Source organism: Schistocerca gregaria, unplaced genomic scaffold (assembly GCF_023897955.1).
Source record: "Schistocerca gregaria isolate iqSchGreg1 unplaced genomic scaffold, iqSchGreg1.2 ptg000001l___fragment_3, whole genome shotgun sequence".
Classification (NCBI taxonomy): domain Eukaryota; kingdom Metazoa; phylum Arthropoda; class Insecta; order Orthoptera; family Acrididae; genus Schistocerca; species Schistocerca gregaria.
Genome location: NW_026061699.1, coordinates 1,312,410 through 1,332,324, shown reverse-complemented (window position 1 = coordinate 1,332,324; position 19,915 = coordinate 1,312,410).

Sequence of the window (19,915 nt, the reverse complement as noted above, 5' to 3'; positions counted from 1 at the left end):
AAATTGCATCGGGATTGAATACAACAGTCACCATGCGCACTTTCCTCCACGGGAGTAGTGTCTCAAACAGTCTACTCTTTGATCGTTCGCTGGAAGACCAGTAGTAGTTTCCGATGCACATCTGGTGGCCTTCTGTAATCTGTGGACCTTCAGAGTGTTAAAGAAACACAGTAATTGCATCGGGAATGAATACAACAGTCACCATGCGCACTTTCCTCCACGGGAGGTATGTCTCGAACAGTCTACGCTTTGATCGTTCCCTGGAAGACCAGTAGTAGTGTCCGATGCACATCTGGTGGCATTCTGTAATCTGTGGCCTATCAGATTGTTGATGAAACGCAGAAATTGCATCGGGATTGAATACAACAGTCACCATGCGCACTTTCCTCCATGGGAGTAATTCTCAAACAGTCTATGCTTTGATCGTTCCCTGTAAGACCAGTAGTAGTTTCCGATGAACATCTGGAGGCATTCTGTAATCTGTGGACTATTAGAGTGTTGATGAAACACAGAAATTGCAACGGGATTAAATACAACAGACACCATGCGCACATTCCCCCATAAAAGTAATGTCTCAAACAGTCTACGAAATAATCGTTCCCTGGAAGACCAGTAGTAGCTTCCGATGAACATATGGAGGCATTCTGTAATCTGTGGACTATCAGTGTGTTGATGAAACACAGATATTGCATAGGGATTGAATACAACAGTCACCATGCGCACTTTCCTCCATTGGAGTAATGTCTCAAACAGTCTACGCTTTGATCGTTCCCTGGAAGACCAGTAGTAGTGTCCGATGCACATCTGGTGGCATTCTGTAATCTGTGGCCTATCAGATTGTTGATGAAACGCAGAAATTGCATCGGGATTGAATACAACAGTCACCATGCGCACTTTCCTCCACGGGAGTAGTGTCTCAAACAGTCTACTCTTTGATCGTTCGCTGGAAGACCAGTAGTAGTTTCCGATGCACATCTGGTGGCCTTGTGTAATCTGTGGACCTTCAGAGTGTTAAAGAAACACAGAAATTGCATCGGGAATGAATACAACAGTCACCATGCGCACTTTCCTCCACGGGAGGTATGTCTCGAACAGTCTACGCTTTGATCGTTCCCTGGAAGACCAGTAGTAGTTTCCGATGCACATCTGGAGGCATTCTGTAAAATGTGGACTATCAGAGTGTTGATGAAACACAGAAATTGCATCCGGATTGAATACAACATTCACCATGCGCACTTCCCTCCATGGGAGTAATGTCCCAAACAGTCAACGCTTTGATCGTTCTCTGGAAGACCAGTAGTAGTTTCCGATGAACATCTGGAGGCATTCTGTAATCTGTGGACTATCAGAGTGATGATGAAACACAGAAATTGCATCGGGATTGAATAAAACAGTCACCATGCGCACTTTCCTCCACGGTAGTAATGTCTCAAACAGTCTACGATTTGATCGTTCCCTGGAAGACCAGTAGTAGTTTCCGATGCACGTCTGGGGGCTTTCTGTAATCTGTGCTCTATCAGAGTGTTGATGAGACACAGAAATTGCATCGGGATTGAATACAACAGTCACCACGCGCACTTTCCTCCTTGGGAGTAATTCTCAAACAGTCTATGTTTTGATCGTTCCCTGTGAGACCAGTAATAGTTTCCGATGCACATCAGGTGGCATTCTGTAATCTGTGGACTATCAGAGTGTTGATGAAACACAGAAATTGCATCGGGATTGAATACAACAGTCACCATGCGCACTTTCTTCCATAAAAGTAATGTCTCAAACAGTCTACCCTTTGAGCGTTACCTGGAAGACCAGTAGTAGTTTCCGATGCACATCTGGTGGCCTTCTGTAATCTGTGCACTATCAGAGTGCTGATGAAACACAGAAATTGCATCGCGATTGAGTACAACAATCACAATGCGCACTTTCCTACACGGGAGTCATGTCTCAAACAGTCTACGATTTGATCGTTCCCTGGAAGACCAGTAGTAGTTTACGATGAACATCTGGAGGCATTCTGTAATCTGTGGACAATCAGAATGTTGACGAAACACAGAAATTGCATCGGGATTGAATACAACAGTCACCATGCGCACATTCCTCCATAAAAGTAATGTCTCAAACAGTCTACGCTTTGATCGTTCCCTGGAAGACCAGTAGTAGTTTCCGATGCACATCTGGAGGCATTCTGTAATCTGTGGACTAACAGAGTGTTGATGAAACACAGAAATTGCATCGGGATTGAGTACAACAGTCAGCATGCGCACTTTCCTACACGGGAGTAATGTCTCAAACAGTCTACGATTTGATCGTTCCCTGGAAGACCAGCAGTAGTTTCCGATGCACATCTGGTGGCATTCTGTAATCTGGGGACTATCAGAGTGTTGATGAAACTCAGAAATTGCATCGGGATTGAATACAACAGTCACCATGCGCACTTTCCTCCACGGGAGTAGTGTCTCAAACAGTCTACTCTTTGATCGTTCGCTGGAAGACCAGTAGTAGTTTCCGATGCACATCTGGTGGCCTTCTGTAATCTGTGGACCTTCAGAGTGTTAAAGAAACACAGAAATTGCATCGGGAATGAATACAACAGTCACCATGCGCACTTTCCTCCACGGGAGGTATGTCTCGAACAGTCTACGCTTTGATCGTTCCCTGGAAGACCAGTAGTAGTGTCCGATGCACATCTGGTGGCATTCTGTAATCTGTGGCCTATCAGATTGTTGATGAAACGCAGAAATTGCATCGGGATTGAATACAACAGTCACCATGCGCACTTTCCTCCATGGGAGTAATTCTCAAACAGTCTATGCTTTGATCGTTCCCTGTAAGACCAGTAGTAGTTTCCGATGAACATCTGGAGGCATTCTGTAATCTGTGGACTATTAGAGTGTTGATGAAACACAGAAATTGCAACGGGATTAAATACAACAGACACCATGCGCACATTCCCCAATAAAAGTAATGTCTCAAACAGTCTACGAAATAATCGTTCCCTGGAAGACCAGTAGTAGCTTCCGATGAACATATGGAGGCATTCTGTAATCTGTGGACTATCAGTGTGTTGATGAAACACAGATATTGCATAGGGATTGAATACAACAGTCACCATGCGCACTTTCCTCCATTGGAGTAATGTCTCAAACAGTCTACGCTTTGATCGTTCCCTGGAAGACCAGTAGTAGTTTCCGATGCACACCTGGAGGCATTCTGTAAAATGTGGACTATCCGAGTGTTGATGAAACACAGAAATTGCATCCGGATTGAATACAACATTCACCATGCGCACTTCCCTCCATGGGAGTAATGTCCCAAACAGTCAACGCTTTGATCGTTCTCTGGAAGACCAGTAGTAGTTTCCGATGAACATCTGGAGGCATTCTGTAATCTGTGGACTATCAGAGTGATGATGAAACACAGAAATTGCATCGGGATTGAATAAAACAGTCACCATGCGCACTTTCCTCCACGGTAGTAATGTCTCACACAGTCTACGATTTGATCGTTCCCTGGAAGACCAGTAGTAGTTTCCGATGCACGTCTGGGGGCTTTCTGTAATCTGTGCTCTATCAGAGTGTTGATGAGACACAGAAATTGCATCGGGATTGAATACAACAGTCACCATGCGCACTTTCCTCCATGGGAGTAATTCTCAAACAGTCTATGTTTTGATCGTTCCCTGTGAGACCAGTAATAGTTTCCGATGCACATCAGGTGGCATTCTGTAATCTGTGGACTATCAGAGTGTTGATGAAACACAGAAATTGCATCGGGATTGAATACAACAGTCACCATGCGCACTTTCTTCCATAAAAGTAATGTCTCAAACAGTCTACCCTTTGAGCGTTACCTGGAAGACCAGTAGTAGTTTCCGATGAACATCTGGAGGCATTCTGTAATCTGTGGACTATCAGAGTGTTGATGAAACACAGAAATTGCATCGGGATTGAATACGACAGTCTCCATGCGCAGTTTCCTCAATGGGAGTAATGTCTCAAACAGTTTACGCTTTGATCGTTCCTGGAAGACCAGTAGTAGTTTCCGATGAACATCTGGAGGCATTCTGAAATCTGTGGACTATCAGAGTGTTGATTAAACACAGAAATTGCATCGGGAATGAATACAACAGTCACCACGCGCACTTTCCTCTACGGTAGTAATGTCTCAAACAGTCTACGCTTTGATCGTTCCCTGGAAGACAAGTAGTAGTTTCCGATAAACAGCTGGCGGCATTCTGTAATCTGTGGACTATCAGAGTGTTGATGAAACACAGAAATTGCATCGGGATTGAATACAACAGTCACCATGCGCACTTTCCTCCATGTCAGTAATGTCTGAAACAGTCTACGCTTTGATCGTTCCCAGGAAGACCAGTAGTAGTTTCCGATGCACATCTGGAGGCATTCTGTAAAATGTGGACTATCAGCGTGTTGATGAAACACAGAAATAGCATCCGGATTGAATACAACAGTCACCATGAGCACTTTCCTCCACGGGAGAAATGTCTCAAACAATCTACGCTTTGATCGTTCCCTGGAAGACCAGTAGAAGTTTCCGATGCACATCTGGTGGCATTCTGTAATGTGTAGACTATCAGAGTGTTGATATAACACAGTAATTGCATCGGGATTGAATACAACAGTCATCATGCGCACTTTCCTCCATGGCAGTAGTGTCTCTAACAGTCTACGCTTTGATCGTTCCCCAGAAGACCAGTAGTAGTTTCCTATGCACATCTGGAGGCTTTCTGTACACTGTGGACTATCAGAGTGTAGATGAAACACAGAAATTGCATCGGGGTTGAATACAACAGTCTCCATGCGCAGTTTCCTCCATGGGAGTAATGTCTCAAACAGTTTACGCTTTGATCGTTCCCTGGAAGACCAGTAGTAATTTCCGATGCACATCTGGTGGCATTCTGTAATCTGTGGACTATCAGAGTGTTGATGAAACACAGAAATTGCATCAGGAATGAATACAACAGTCTTCATGCGCACTTTCCTCCACTGGAGGTATGTCTCAAACAGTCTACGCTTTGATCGTTCCCTGGAAGACCAGTAGTAGTTTCCGATGCACATCTGGTGGCATTCTGTAATCTGTGGCCTATCAGAGCGTTGATGAAACACAGAAATTGCATCGGTATTGAATACAACAGTCACCATGCGCACTTTCCTCCATGGGAGTAATCCTCAAACAGTCAACGCTTTGATCGTTCCCTGTAAGACCAGTAGTAGTTTCCGATTCACATCTGGAGGCATTCTGTAATCTGTGGACTACTAGAGTGATGTTGAAACACAGAAATTGCATCGGGATTGATTACAACAGTCACCATGCGCACATTCTTCCATAAAAGTAATGTCTCAAACAGTCTACCCTTTGATCGTTACCTGGAAGACCAGTAGTAGTTTCCGATGAACATCAGGAGGCATTCTGTAATCTGTGGACTATCAGACTGTTGATGAAACACAGAAATTGCATCCAGATTGAATACAACAGTCACCATGCGCACTTTCCTCCACGGAAGAAATGTCTCAAACAATCTACGCTTTGATCGTTCCCTGGAAGACCAGTAGTAGTTTCCGATGCACATCTGGTGTTATTCTGTAATGTGTAGACTATCAGAGTGTTGATGCAACACAGTAATAGTATCGGGATTCAATACAACAGTAACCATGCGCACTTTCCTCCATAGGAGTAATGTCTTTAACAGACTACGCTTTGATCGTTCCCCAGAAGACCAGTAGTAGTTTCCTATACACATCTGGAGGCTTTCTGTACACTGTGGACTATCAGAGTGTTGATGAAACACAGAAATTGCATCGGGATTGAATACAACAGTCTCCATGCGCAGTTTCCTCAATGGGAGTAATGTCTCAAACAGTCTACGCTTTGATCGTTCCTGGAAAACCAGTAGTAGTTTCCGATGAACATCTGGAAGCATTCTGTAATCTGTGGACTATCAGAGTGTTGATGAAACACAGAAATTGCATCGGGAATGAATACAACAGTCACCACGCTCACTTTCCTCCACGGTAGTAACCTCTCAAACATTCTACGCTTTGATCGATCCCTGGAAGACCAGTAGTAGTTTCCGATGCACGTCTGGGGGCTTTCTGTAATCTGTGCTCTATCAGAGTGTTGATGAGACACAGAAATTGCATCGGGATTGAATACAACAGTCACCATGCGCACTTTCCTCCATGGGAGTAATTCTCAAACAGTCTATGTTTTGATCGTTCCCTGTGAGACCAGTAATAGTTTCCGATGCACATCAGGTGGCATTCTGTAATCTGTGGACTATCAGAGTGTTGATGAAACACAGAAATTGCATCGGGATTGAATACAACAGTCACCATGCGCACTTTCTTCCATAAAAGTAATGTCTCAAACAGTCTACCCTTTGAGCGTTACCTGGAAGACCAGTAGTAGTTTCCGATGAACATCTGGAGGCATTCTGTAATCTGTGGACTATCAGAGTGTTGATGAAACACAGAAATTGCATCGGGATTGAATACGACAGTCTCCATGCGCAGTTTCCTCAATGGGAGTAATGTCTCAAACAGTTTACGCTTTGATCGTTCCTGGAAGACCAGTAGTAGTTTCCGATGAACATCTGGAGGCATTCTGAAATCTGTGGACTATCAGAGTGTTGATTAAACACAGAAATTGCATCGGGAATGAATACAACAGTCACCACGCGCACTTTCCTCTACGGTAGTAACGTCTCAAACAGTCTACGCTTTGATCGTTCCCTGGAAGACAAGTAGTAGTTTCCGATAAACAGCTGGCGGCATTCTGTAATCTGTGGACTATCAGAGTGTTGATGAAACACAGAAATTGCATCGGGATTGAATACAACAGTCACCATGCGCACTTTCCTCCATGTCAGTAATGTCTGAAACAGTCTACGCTTTGATCGTTCCCAGGAAGACCAGTAGTAGTTTCCGATGCACATCTGGAGGCATTCTGTAAAATGTGGACTATCAGCGTGTTGATGAAACACAGAAATAGCATCCGGATTGAATACAACAGTCACCATGAGCACTTTCCTCCACGGGAGAAATGTCTCAAACAATCTACGCTTTGATCGTTCCCTGGAAGACCAGTAGAAGTTTCCGATGCACATCTGGTGGCATTCTGTAATGTGTAGACTATCAGAGTGTTGATATAACACAGTAATTGCATCGGGATTGAATACAACAGTCATCATGCGCACTTTCCTCCATGGCAGTAGTGTCTCTAACAGTCTACGCTTTGATCGTTCCCCAGAAGACCAGTAGTAGTTTCCTAAGCACATCTGGAGGCTTTCTGTACACTGTGGACTATCAGAGTGTAGATGAAACACAGAAATTGCATCGGGGTTGAATACAACAGTCTCCATGCGCAGTTTCCTCCATGGGAGTAATGTCTCAAACAGTTTACGCTTTGATCGTTCCCTGGAAGACCAGTAGTAATTTCCGATGCACATCTGGTGGCATTCTGTAATCTGTGGACTATCAGAGTGTTGATGAAACACAGAAATTGCATCAGGAATGAATACAACAGCCTTCATGCGCACTTTCCTCCACGGGAGGTATGTCTCAAACAGTCTACGCTTTGATCGTTCCCTGGAAGACCAGTAGTAGTTTCCGATGCACATCTGGTGGCATTCTGTAATCTGTGGCCTATCAGAGCGTTGATGAAACACAGAAATTGCATCGGTATTGAATACAACAGTCACCATGCGCACTTTCCTCCATGGGAGTAATCCTCAAACAGTCAACGCTTTGATCGTTCCCTGTAAGACCAGTAGTAGTTTCCGATGCACATCTGGAGGCATTCTGTAATCTGTGGACTACTAGAGTGATGATGAAACACAGAAATTGCATCGGGATTGATTACAACAGTCACCATGCGCACATTCTTCCATAAAAGTAATGTCTCAAACAGTCTACCCTTTGATCGTTACCTGGAAGACCAGTAGTAGTTTCCGATGAACATCAGGAGGCATTCTGTAATCTGTGGACTATCAGAGTGATGATGAAACACAGAAATTGCATCGGGATTGAATACAACAGTCACCATGCGCACTTTCCTCCATGGGAGTAATCCTCAAACAGTCAACGCTTTGATCGTTCCCTGTAAGACCAGTAGTAGTTTCCAATGCACATCTGGAGGCATTCTGTAAAATGTGGACTATCAGACTGTTGATGAAACACAGAAATTGCATCCAGATTGAATACAACAGTCACCATGCGCACTTTCCTCCACGGAAGAAATGTCTCAAACAATCTACGCTTTGATCGTTCCCTGGAAGACCAGTAGTAGTTTCCGATGCACATCTGGTGTTATTCTGTAATGTGTAGACTATCAGAGTGTTGATGCAACACAGTAATAGTATCGGGATTCAATACAACAGTAACCATGCGCACTTTCCTCCATAGGAGTAATGTCTTTAACAGACTACGCTTTGATCGTTCCCAGAAGACCAGTAGTAGTTTCCTATACACATCTGGAGGCTTTCTGTACACTGTGGACTATCAGAGTGTTGATGAAACACAGAAATTGCATCGGGATTGAATACAACAGTCTCCATGCGCAGTTTCCTCAATGGGAGTAATGTCTCAAACAGTCTACGCTTTGATCGTTCCTGGAAAACCAGTAGTAGTTTCCGATGAACATCTGGAAGCATTCTGTAATCTGTGGACTATCAGAGTGTTGATGAAACACAGAAATTGCATCGGGAATGAATACAACAGTCACCACGCTCACTTTCCTCCACGGTAGTAATCTCTCAAACAGTCTACGCTTTGATCGATCCCTGGAAGACCAGTAGTACTTTCCGATAAACAGCTGGCGGCATTCTGTAATCTGTGGACTATCAGAGTGTTGATGAAACACAGAAATTGCATCGGGATTGAATACAACAGTCACCATGCTCACTTTCCTCCATGGGAGTAATGTCTCTAACAGGCTTCGCTTTGATCGTTCCCTGGAAGACCAGTAGTAGTTTCCGATGCACATCTGGGGGCTTTCTTTAATCTGTGGCCTATTAGAGCGTTGATGAAACACAGAAATTGCATCGGGATTGAATACAACAGTCACCATGCGCACTTTCCTCCATGGGAGTAATTCTCAAACAGTCTATGCTTTGTTCGTTCCCTGTAAGACCCGTAGTAGTTTCCGATTAACATCTGGAGGCATTCTGTATTCTGTGGAGTATCAGAGTGTTGATGAAACACAGAAATTGCTTCGGGATTCAATACAACAGTCACCATGCGCACTTTCCTCCATAAAAGTAATGTCTCAAACAGTCTACGCTTTGATCGTTCTCTGGAAGACCAGTAGTAGTTTCCGATACTCATCTGGAAGCATTCTGGATTCTGTGGAGTATCAGAGTGTTGATGAAACACAGAAATTGCATCGGGATTGAATACAACAGTCACCATGCGCACTTTCCTCCATGTTAGTAATGTCTCAAACAGTCTACGCTTTGATCATTCCCTGGAAGACCAGTAGTAGTTTCCGATGAACATCTGGAGGCATTCTGTAATCTCTGGACTATCAGAGTGTTAAAGTAACAAAGAAATAGCATCGGGAATGAATACAACAGTCACCATGCGCACTTTCCTACACCGGAGGTATGTCTCGAACTGTCTACGCTTTGATCGTTCCCTGGATGACTAGTAGTAGTTTCCGATGAACATCTGGTGGCATTCTGTAATCTGTGGCCTATCAGAGTGTTGATGAAGCACAGAAATTGCATCGGGATTGAATACAACAGTCACCATGCGCACTTTCCTCCATGGGAGTAATTCTCAAACAGTCTATGTTTTGATCGTTCCCTGTGAGACCAGTAATAGTTTCCGATGCACATCAGGTGGCATTCTGTAATCTGTGGACTATCAGAGTGTTGATGAAACACAGAAATTGCATCGGGATTGAATACAACAGTCACCATGCGCACTTTCTTCCATAAAAGTAATGTCTCAAACAGTCTACCCTTTGAGCGTTACCTGGAAGACCAGTAGTAGTTTCCGATGAACATCTGGAGGCATTCTGTAATCTGTGGACTATCAGAGTGTTGATGAAACACAGAAATTGCATCGGGATTGAATACGACAGTCTCCATGCGCAGTTTCCTCAATGGGAGTAATGTCTCAAACAGTTTACGCTTTGATCGATCCTGGAAGATTAGTAGTAGTTTCCGATGAACATCTGGAGGCATTCTGAAATCTGTGGACTATCAGAGTGTTGATTAAACACAGAAATTGCATCGGGAATGAATACAACAGTCACCACGCGCACTTTCCTCTACGGTAGTAATGTCTCAAACAGTCTACGCTTTGATCGTTCCCTGGAAGACAAGTAGTAGTTTCCGATAAACAGCTGGCGGCATTCTGTAATCTGTGGACTATCAGAGTGTTGATGAAACACAGAAATTGCATCGGGATTGAATACAACAGTCACCATGCGCACTTTCCTCCATGTCAGTAATGTCTGAAACAGTCTACGCTTTGATCGTTCCCAGGAAGACCAGTAGTAGTTTCCGATGCACATCTGGAGGCATTCTGTAAAATGTGGACTATCAGCGTGTTGATGAAACACAGAAATAGCATCCGGATTGAATACAACAGTCACCATGAGCACTTTCCTCCACGGGAGAAATGTCTCAAACAATCTACGCTTTGATCGTTCCCTGGAAGACCAGTAGAAGTTTCCGATGCACATCTGGTGGCATTCTGTAATGTGTAGACTATCAGAGTGTTGATATAACACAGTAATTGCATCGGGATTGAATACAACAGTCATCATGCGCACTTTCCTCCATGGCAGTAGTGTCTCTAACAGTCTACGCTTTGATCGTTCCCCAGAAGACCAGTAGTAGTTTCCTATGCACATCTGGAGGCTTTCTGTACACTGTGGACTATCAGAGTGTAGATGAAACACAGAAATTGCATCGGGGTTGAATACAACAGTCTCCATGCGCAGTTTCCTCCATGGGAGTAATGTCTCAAACAGTTTACGCTTTGATCGTTCCCTGGAAGACCAGTAGTAATTTCCGATGCACATCTGGTGGCATTCTGTAATCTGTGGACTATCAGAGTGTTGATGAAACACAGAAATTGCATCAGGAATGAATACAACAGTCTTCATGCGCACTTTCCTCCACGGGAGGTATGTCTCAAACAGTCTACGCTTTGATCGTTCCCTGGAAGACCAGTAGTAGTTTCCGATGCACATCTGGTGGCATTCTGTAATCTGTGGCCTATCAGAGCGTTGATGAAACACAGAAATTGCATCGGTATTGAATACAACAGTCACCATGCGCACTTTCCTCCATGGGAGTAATCCTCAAACAGTCAACGCTTTGATCGTTCCCTGTAAGACCAGTAGTAGTTTCCGATGCACATCTGGAGGCATTCTGTAATCTGTGGACTACTAGAGTGATGATGAAACACAGAAATTGCATCGGGATTGATTACAACAGTCACCATGCGCACATTCTTCCATAAAAGTAATGTCTCAAACAGTCTACCCTTTGATCGTTACCTGGAAGACCAGTAGTAGTTTCCGATGAACATCAGGAGGCATTCTGTAATCTGTGGACTATCAGAGTGATGATGAAACACAGAAATTGCATCGGGATTGAATACAACAGTCACCATGCGCACTTTCCTCCATGGGAGTAATCCTCAAACAGTCAACGCTTTGATCGTTCCCTGTAAGACCAGTAGTAGTTTCCAATGCACATCTGGAGGCATTCTGTAAAATGTGGACTATCAGACTGTTGATGAAACACAGAAATTGCATCCAGATTGAATACAACAGTCACCATGCGCACTTTCCTCCACGGAAGAAATGTCTCAAACAATCTACGCTTTGATCGTTCCCTGGAAGACCAGTAGTAGTTTCCGATGCACATCTGGTGTTATTCTGTAATGTGTAGACTATCAGAGTGTTGATGCAACACAGTAATAGTATCGGGATTCAATACAACAGTAACCATGCGCACTTTCCTCCATAGGAGTAATGTCTTTAACAGACTACGCTTTGATCGTTCCCCAGAAGACCAGTAGTAGTTTCCTATACACATCTGGAGGCTTTCTGTACACTGTGGACTATCAGAGTGTTGATGAAACACAGAAATTGCATCGGGATTGAATACAACAGTCTCCATGCGCAGTTTCCTCAATGGGAGTAATGTCTCAAACAGTCTACGCTTTGATCGTTCCTGGAAAACCAGTAGTAGTTTCCGATGAACATCTGGAAGCATTCTGTAATCTGTGGACTATCAGAGTGTTGATGAAACACAGAAATTGCATCGGGAATGAATACAACAGTCACCACGCTCACTTTCCTCCACGGTAGTAATCTCTCAAACAGTCTACGCTTTGATCGATCCCTGGAAGACCAGTAGTACTTTCCGATAAACAGCTGGCGGCATTCTGTAATCTGTGGACTATCAGAGTGTTGATGAAACACAGAAATTGCATCGGGATTGAATACAACAGTCACCATGCTCACTTTCCTCCATGGGAGTAATGTCTCTAACAGGCTTCGCTTTGATCGTTCCCTGGAAGACCAGTAGTAGTTTCCGATGCACATCTGGGGGCTTTCTTTAATCTGTGGCCTATTAGAGCGTTGATGAAACACAGAAATTGCATCGGGATTGAATACAACAGTCACCATGCGCACTTTCCTCCATGGGAGTAATTCTTAAACAGTCTATGCTTTGTTCGTTCCCTGTAAGACCCGTAGTAGTTTCCGATTAACATCTGGAGGCATTCTGTATTCTGTGGAGTATCAGAGTGTTGATGAAACACAGAAATTGCTTCGGGATTCAATACAACAGTCACCATGCGCACTTTCCTCCATAAAAGTAATGTCTCAAACAGTCTACGCTTTGATCGTTCTCTGGAAGACCAGTAGTAGTTTCCGATACTCATCTGGAAGCATTCTGGATTCTGTGGAGTATCAGAGTGTTGATGAAACACAGAAATTGCATCGGGATTGAATACAACAGTCACCATGCGCACTTTCCTCCATGTTAGTAATGTCTCAAACAGTCTACGCTTTGATCGTTCCCTGGAAGACCAGTAGTAGTTTCCGATGAACATCTGGAGGCATTCTGTAATCTCTGGACTATCAGAGTGTTAAAGTAACAAAGAAATAGCATCGGGAATGAATACAACAGTCACCATGCGCACTTTCCTACACCGGAGGTATGTCTCGAACTGTCTACGCTTTTATCGTTCCCTGGATGACTAGTAGTAGTTTCCGATGAACATCTGGTGGCATTCTGTAATCTGTGGCCTATCAGAGTGTTGATGAAACACAGAAATTGCATCGGGATTGAATACAACAGTCACCATGCGCACTTTCCTCCATGGGAGTAATGTCTCAAACAGTCTACGCTCTGATCGTTCCCTGGAAGACCAGTAGAAGATTCCGATGCACATCTGGGGTCTTTCCGTAATCTGTGGACTATCAGAGTGTTGATGAAACACAGATATTGCCTCGGGATTGAATACAACAGTCAACATGCGCACTTTCCTCCGTGAGAGTAATTCTCAAACAGTCTGTGCTTTGATCGTTCCCTGTAAGACCAGTAGTAGTTTCCGATGCACATCTGGTGGCATTCTGTAATGTGTAGACTATCAGCGTGTTGATGAAACACAGTAATTGCATCGGGATTGAATACAACAGTAACCATGCGCACTTTCCTCCATAAAAGTAATGTCTCAAACAGTCTACGCTTTGATCGTTCCCTGGAAGACCAGTAGTAGCTTCCGATGCACATCTGGAGGCATTCTGTAATCTGTGGACAATCAGAGTGTTGATGAAACACAGAAATTGCATCGGGATTGAATTCAACAGGCACCATGCGCACTTTCCTCCATGTGAGTAATGTCTCAAACAGTCTACGCTTTGATCGTTCCCTGGAAGACCAGTATTAGTTTCCGATGCACATCTGGGGGCTTTCTGTAATCTGTGGACTATCAGAGTGTTGATGATACACAGAAATTGCCTCGGGATTGAATACAACAGTCATAATACGCACTTTCCTCCATGGGAGTAATTCTCAAACAGTCTATGCTTTGATCGTTCCCTTTAAGACCAGCAGTAGTTTCCGATGCATATCTGGTGGCATTCAGTAATCTGAGGACTATCAGAGTGTTGATGAAACACAGAAATTGCATCGGGAATGAATACAACAGTCACCATGCGCACTTTCCTCCATGGGAGTAATGTCTCAAACAGTCTACGCTTTGATCGTTCCCTGAAAGTCCAATAGAAGTTTCCGATGCACATCTGGGGGCTTTCCGTAGTCTGTGGACTATCAGAGTGTTGATGAAACACAGAAATTGCCTCGGGATTGAATACAACAGTCAACATGCGCAGTTTCCTCCATGGGAGTAATTCTCAAATAGTCTATGCTCTGATCGTTCCCTGTAAGACCAGTAGTAGTTTCCGATGCACATCTGGTGGCATTCTGTAATGTGTAGACTATCAGGGTGTTGATGAAACACAGAAATTGCATCGGGATTGAGTACAACAGTCACCATGCGCACTTTCCTACACGGGAGTAATGTCTCAAACAATCTACGATTTGATCGTTCCCTGGAAGACCAGTAGTAGTTTCCGATGCACATCTGGTGGCCTTCTGTAATCTGTGGACTATCAGAGTGCTGATGAAACACAGAAATTGCATCGCGATTGAGTACATCAATCACAATGCGCACTTTCCTACACGGGAGTCATGTCTCAAACAGTCTACGATTTGATCGTTCCCTGGAAGACCAGTAGTAGTTTACGATGAACATGTGGAGGCATTCTGTAATCTGTGGACAATCAGAATGTTGACGAAACACAGAAATTGCATCGGGATTGAATACAACATTCACCATGCGCACATTCCTCCATAAAAGTAATGTCTCAAACAGTCTACGCTTTGATCGTTCCCTGGAAGACCAGTAGTAGTTTCCGATGCACATCTGGAGGCATTCTGTAATCTGTGGACTATCAGAGTGTTGATGAAACACAGAAATTGCATCGGGATTGAGTACAACAGTCAGCATGCGCACTTTCCTACACGGGTGTAATGTCTCAAACAGTCTACGATTTGATCGTTCCCTGGAAGACCAGCAGTAGTTTCCGATGCACATCTGGTGGCATTCTGTAATCTGGGGACTATCAGAGTGTTGATGAAACTCAGAAATTGCATCGGGATTGAATACAACAGTCACCATGCGCACTTTCCTCCACGGGAGTAGTGTCTCAAACAGTCTACTCTTTGATCGTTCCCTGGAAGCCCAGTAGTAGTTTCCGATGCACATCTGGTGGCATTCTGTAATCTGCGGATTATCAGAGTGTTGATGAAACACAGAAATTGCCTCGGGATTGAATACAACAGTCACCATGCGCACTTTCCTCCATGGAAGTAATTCTCAAACAGTCTATTCTTTGATCCTTCCCTGTAAGACCAGTAGTAGTTTCCGATGCACATCTGGTGGCCTTCTGTAATCTGTGGACCTTCAGAGTGTTAAAGAAACACAGAAATTGCATCGGGAATGAATACAACAGTCACCATGCGCACTTTCCTCCACGGGAGGTATGTCTCGAACAGTCTACGCTTTGATCGTTCCCTGGAAGACCAGTAGTAGCTTCCGATGAACATATGGTGGCATTCTGTAATCTGTGGCCTATCAGAGTGTTGATGAAACGCAGAAATTGCATCGGGATTGAATACAACCGTCACCAAGCGCACTTTGCTCCATGGGAGTAATTCTCAAACAGTCTATGCTTTGATCGTTCCCTGTAAGACCAGTAGTAGTTTCCGATGAACATCTGGAGGCATTCTGTAATCTGTGGACTATTAGAGTGTTGATGAAACACAGAAATTGCATCGGGATTAAATACAACAGACACCATGCGCACATTCCCCCATAAAAGTAATGTCTCAAACAGTCTACGAATTAATCGTTCGCTGGAAGACCAGTAGTAGCTTCCGATGAACATATGGAGGCATTCTGTAATCTGTGGACTATCAGTGTGTTGATGAAACACAGATATTGCATAGGGATTGAATACAACAGACACCATGCGCACTTTCCTCCATTGGAGTAATGTCTCAAACAGTCTACGCTTTGATCGTTCCCTGGAAGACCAGTAGTAGTTTCCGATGCTCTTCTGGAGGCATTCTGTAAAATGTGGACTATCAGAGTGTTGATGAAACACAGAAATTGCATCGGGATTGAATTCAACAGGCACCATGCGCACTTTCCTCCATGTGAGTAAAGTCTCAAACAGTCTACGCTTTGATCGTTCCCTGGAAGACCAGTAGTAGTTTCCGATGCACATCTGGGGGCATTCTGTAACCTATGGACTATCAGAGTGTTGATGAAACACAGAAATTGCCTCGGGATTAAATACAACAGTCATAATACGCACTTTCCTCCATGGGGGTAATTCTCAAACAGTCTATGCTTTGATCGTTCCCTTTAAGACCAGCAGTAGTTTCCGATGCATATCTGGTGGCATTCTGTAATCTGTGGACTATCAGAGTGTTGATGAAACACAGAAATTGCATCGGGAATGAATACAACAGTCACCATGCGCACTTTCCTCCATGGCAGTAATGTCTCAAACAGTCTACGCTTTGATCGTTCCCTGGAAGACCAGTAGAAGTTTCCGATGCACATCTGGGGGCTTTCCGTAATCTGTGGACTATCAGAGTGTTGATGAAACACAGAAATTGCCTCGGGATTGAATACAACAGTCAACATGCGCAGTTTCCTCCATGGGAGTAATTCTCAAACAGTCTATGCTTTGATCGTTCCCTGTAAGACCAGTAGTAGTTTCCGATGCACATCTGGTGGCATTCTGTAATGTGTAGGCTATCAGGGTGTTGATGAAACACAGAAATTGCATCGGGATTGAGTACAACAGTCACCATGCGCACTTTCCTACACGGGAGTAATGTCTCAAACAGTCTACGATTTGATCGTTCCCTGGAAGACCAGTAGTAGTTTCCGATGCACATCTGGTGGCCTTCTGTAATCTGTGGACTATCAGAGTGCTGATGAAACACAGAAATTGCATCGCGATTGAGTACAACAATCACAATGCGGACTTTCCTACACGGGAGTCATGCCTCAAACAGTCTACGATTTGATCGTTCCCTGGAAGACCAGTAGTAGTTTACGATGATCATCTGGTGGCATTCTGTAATCTGTGGACAATCAGAATGTTGATGAAACACAGAAATTGCTTCGGGATTGAGTACAACAGTCAGCATGAGCACTTTCCTACACGGGAGTAATGTCTCAAACAGTCTACGATTTGATCGTTCCCTGGAAGACCAGCAGTAGTTTCCGATGCACATCTGGTGGCATTCTGTAATCTGCGGACTATTAGAGTGTTGATGAAACACAGAAATTGCATCGGGATTAAATACAACAGGCACCATGCGCACATTCCCCCATAAAAGTAATGCCTCAAACAGTCTACGAATTAATCGTTCCCTGGAAGACCAGTAGTAGCTTCCGATGAACATATGGAGGCATTCTGTAATCTGTGGACTATCAGTGTGTTGATGAAACACAGATATTGCATAGGGATTCAATACAACAGTCACCATGCGCACTTACCTCCATTGGAGTAATGTCTTTAACAGACTACGCTTTGATCGTTCCCTGGAAGACCAGTAGTAGTTTCCGATGCACATCTGGAGGCATTCTGTAAAATGTGGACTATCAGAGTGTTGATGAAACACAGAAATTGCATCCGGATTGAATACAACAGTCACCATGCGCACTTCCCTCCATGGGAGTAATGTCCCAAACAGTCAACGCTTTGATCGTTCTCTGGAAGACCAGTAGTAGTTTCCGATGCACATCTGGAGACATTCTGTAATCTGTGGACTATAAGAGTGTTGATGAAACAAAGAAATTGCATCGGGAATGAATACAACAGTCACCATGCGCACTTTTCTCCATGGGAGTAATGTCTCAAACAGTCTACGCTTTGACCGTTCCCTGGAAGACCAGTAGTAGTTTCCGATTAACATCTGGGGGCATTCTGTATTCTGTGGAGTATCAGAGTGTTGATGAAACACAGTAATTGCATCGGGATTGAATACAACAGTCACCATACGCACTTTCCTCCATGGGAGTAATGTCTCTAACAGTCTACGCTTTGATCGTTCCCCAGAAGACCAGTAGTAGTTTCCTATGCACATCTGGAGGCTTTCTGTATTCTGTGGACTATCAGAGTGTCGATGAAACACAGAAATTGCATCGGGGTTGAATACAACAGTCTCCATGCGCAGTTTCCTTCATGGGAGTTACGTCTCAAACAGTTTACGCTTTGATCGTTCCCTTGAAGACCAGTAGTAGTTTCCGATGAACATCTGGAGGCATTCTGTAATCTGTGGACTATCAGAGTGATGATGAAACACAGAAATTGCATCGGGATTGAATAAAACAGTCACCATGCGCACTTTCCTCCACGGTAGTAATGTCTCAAACAGTCTACGCTTTGATCGTTCCCTGGAAGACCAGTAGTAGTTTCCGATGCACATGTGGGGGCTTTCTGTAATCTGTGGACTATCAGAGTGTTGATAAGAGACAGAAATTACATCGGGATTGAATACAACAGTCACCATGCGCACTTTCCTCCATGGGAGTAATTCTCAAACAGTCTACGCTTTGATCGTTCCCTGGAAGACCAGTAGTAATTTCCGATGAACATCTGGAGGCATTCTGTAATCTGTGGACTATCTGAGTGTTGATGAAACACAGAAATTCCATCGGGATTGAATTCAACAGTCACCATGCGCACTTTCTTCCATAAAAGTAATGTCTCAAACAGTCTACCCTTTGATCGTTACCTGGAAGACCAGTAGTAGTTTCCGATGAACATCTGGAGGCATTCTGTAATCTGTGGACTATCAGAGTGTTGATGAAACACAGAAATTGCATCGCGATTAAATACAACAGTCTCCATGCGCAGTTTCCCTAATGGGAGTAATGTCTCTAACAGTTTACGCTTTGATCGTTCCTGGAAGACCAGTAGTAGTTTCCGATGAACATCTGGAGGCATTCTGTAATCTGTGGACTATCAGAGTGTTGATTAAACACAGAAATTGCATCGGGAATGAATACAACAGTCACCACGCGCACTTTCCTCTACGGTAGTAATGTCTCAAACAGTCTACGCTTCGATCGTTCCCTGGAAGACCAGTAGTGGTTTCCGATAAACAGCTGGCGGCATTCTGTAATCTGTGGACTATCAGAGTGTTGATGAAACACAGAAATTGCATCGGGATTCAATACAACAGTCGCCATGCGCACTTTCCTCCGTGGGAGTAATGTCTCTAACAGTCTACGCTTTGATCGTTCCCTGGAGGACCAGTAGTAGTTTCCAATGCACATCTGGAGGCTTTCTGTACTCTGTGGACTATCAGAGAGTTGATGTAACACAGAAATTGCATCGGGATTGAAAACAACAGTCTCCATGCGCAGTTTCCTCCATGGAAGTAATGTCTCAAACAGTCTACGCTTTGATCGTTCCCTGGAAGACCAGTAGTAGTTTTAATTGCACGTCTGGAGGCATTCTGCAACCTGTGGACTATCAGAGTGTTGATGAAACTCAGATTTTGCATCGGGATTGAATACAATAGTCACCATGCGCACTTTACTCCATAGGAGTAATGTCTCTAACAGTCTACGCTTTGATCGTTCCCCAGAAGACCAGTAAGAGTTTCCGATGCACATCTGGACGCTTTCCGTAATCTGTGGACTATCAGAGTGTTGATGAAACACAGAAATTGCATCGGGAGTGAACACAACAATCACTATGCGCACTTTCCTCCATGGAGTAATGTTTCAAAGAGTTTACGCTTTGATCGTTCCCTGGAAGCCCAGTAGTAGTT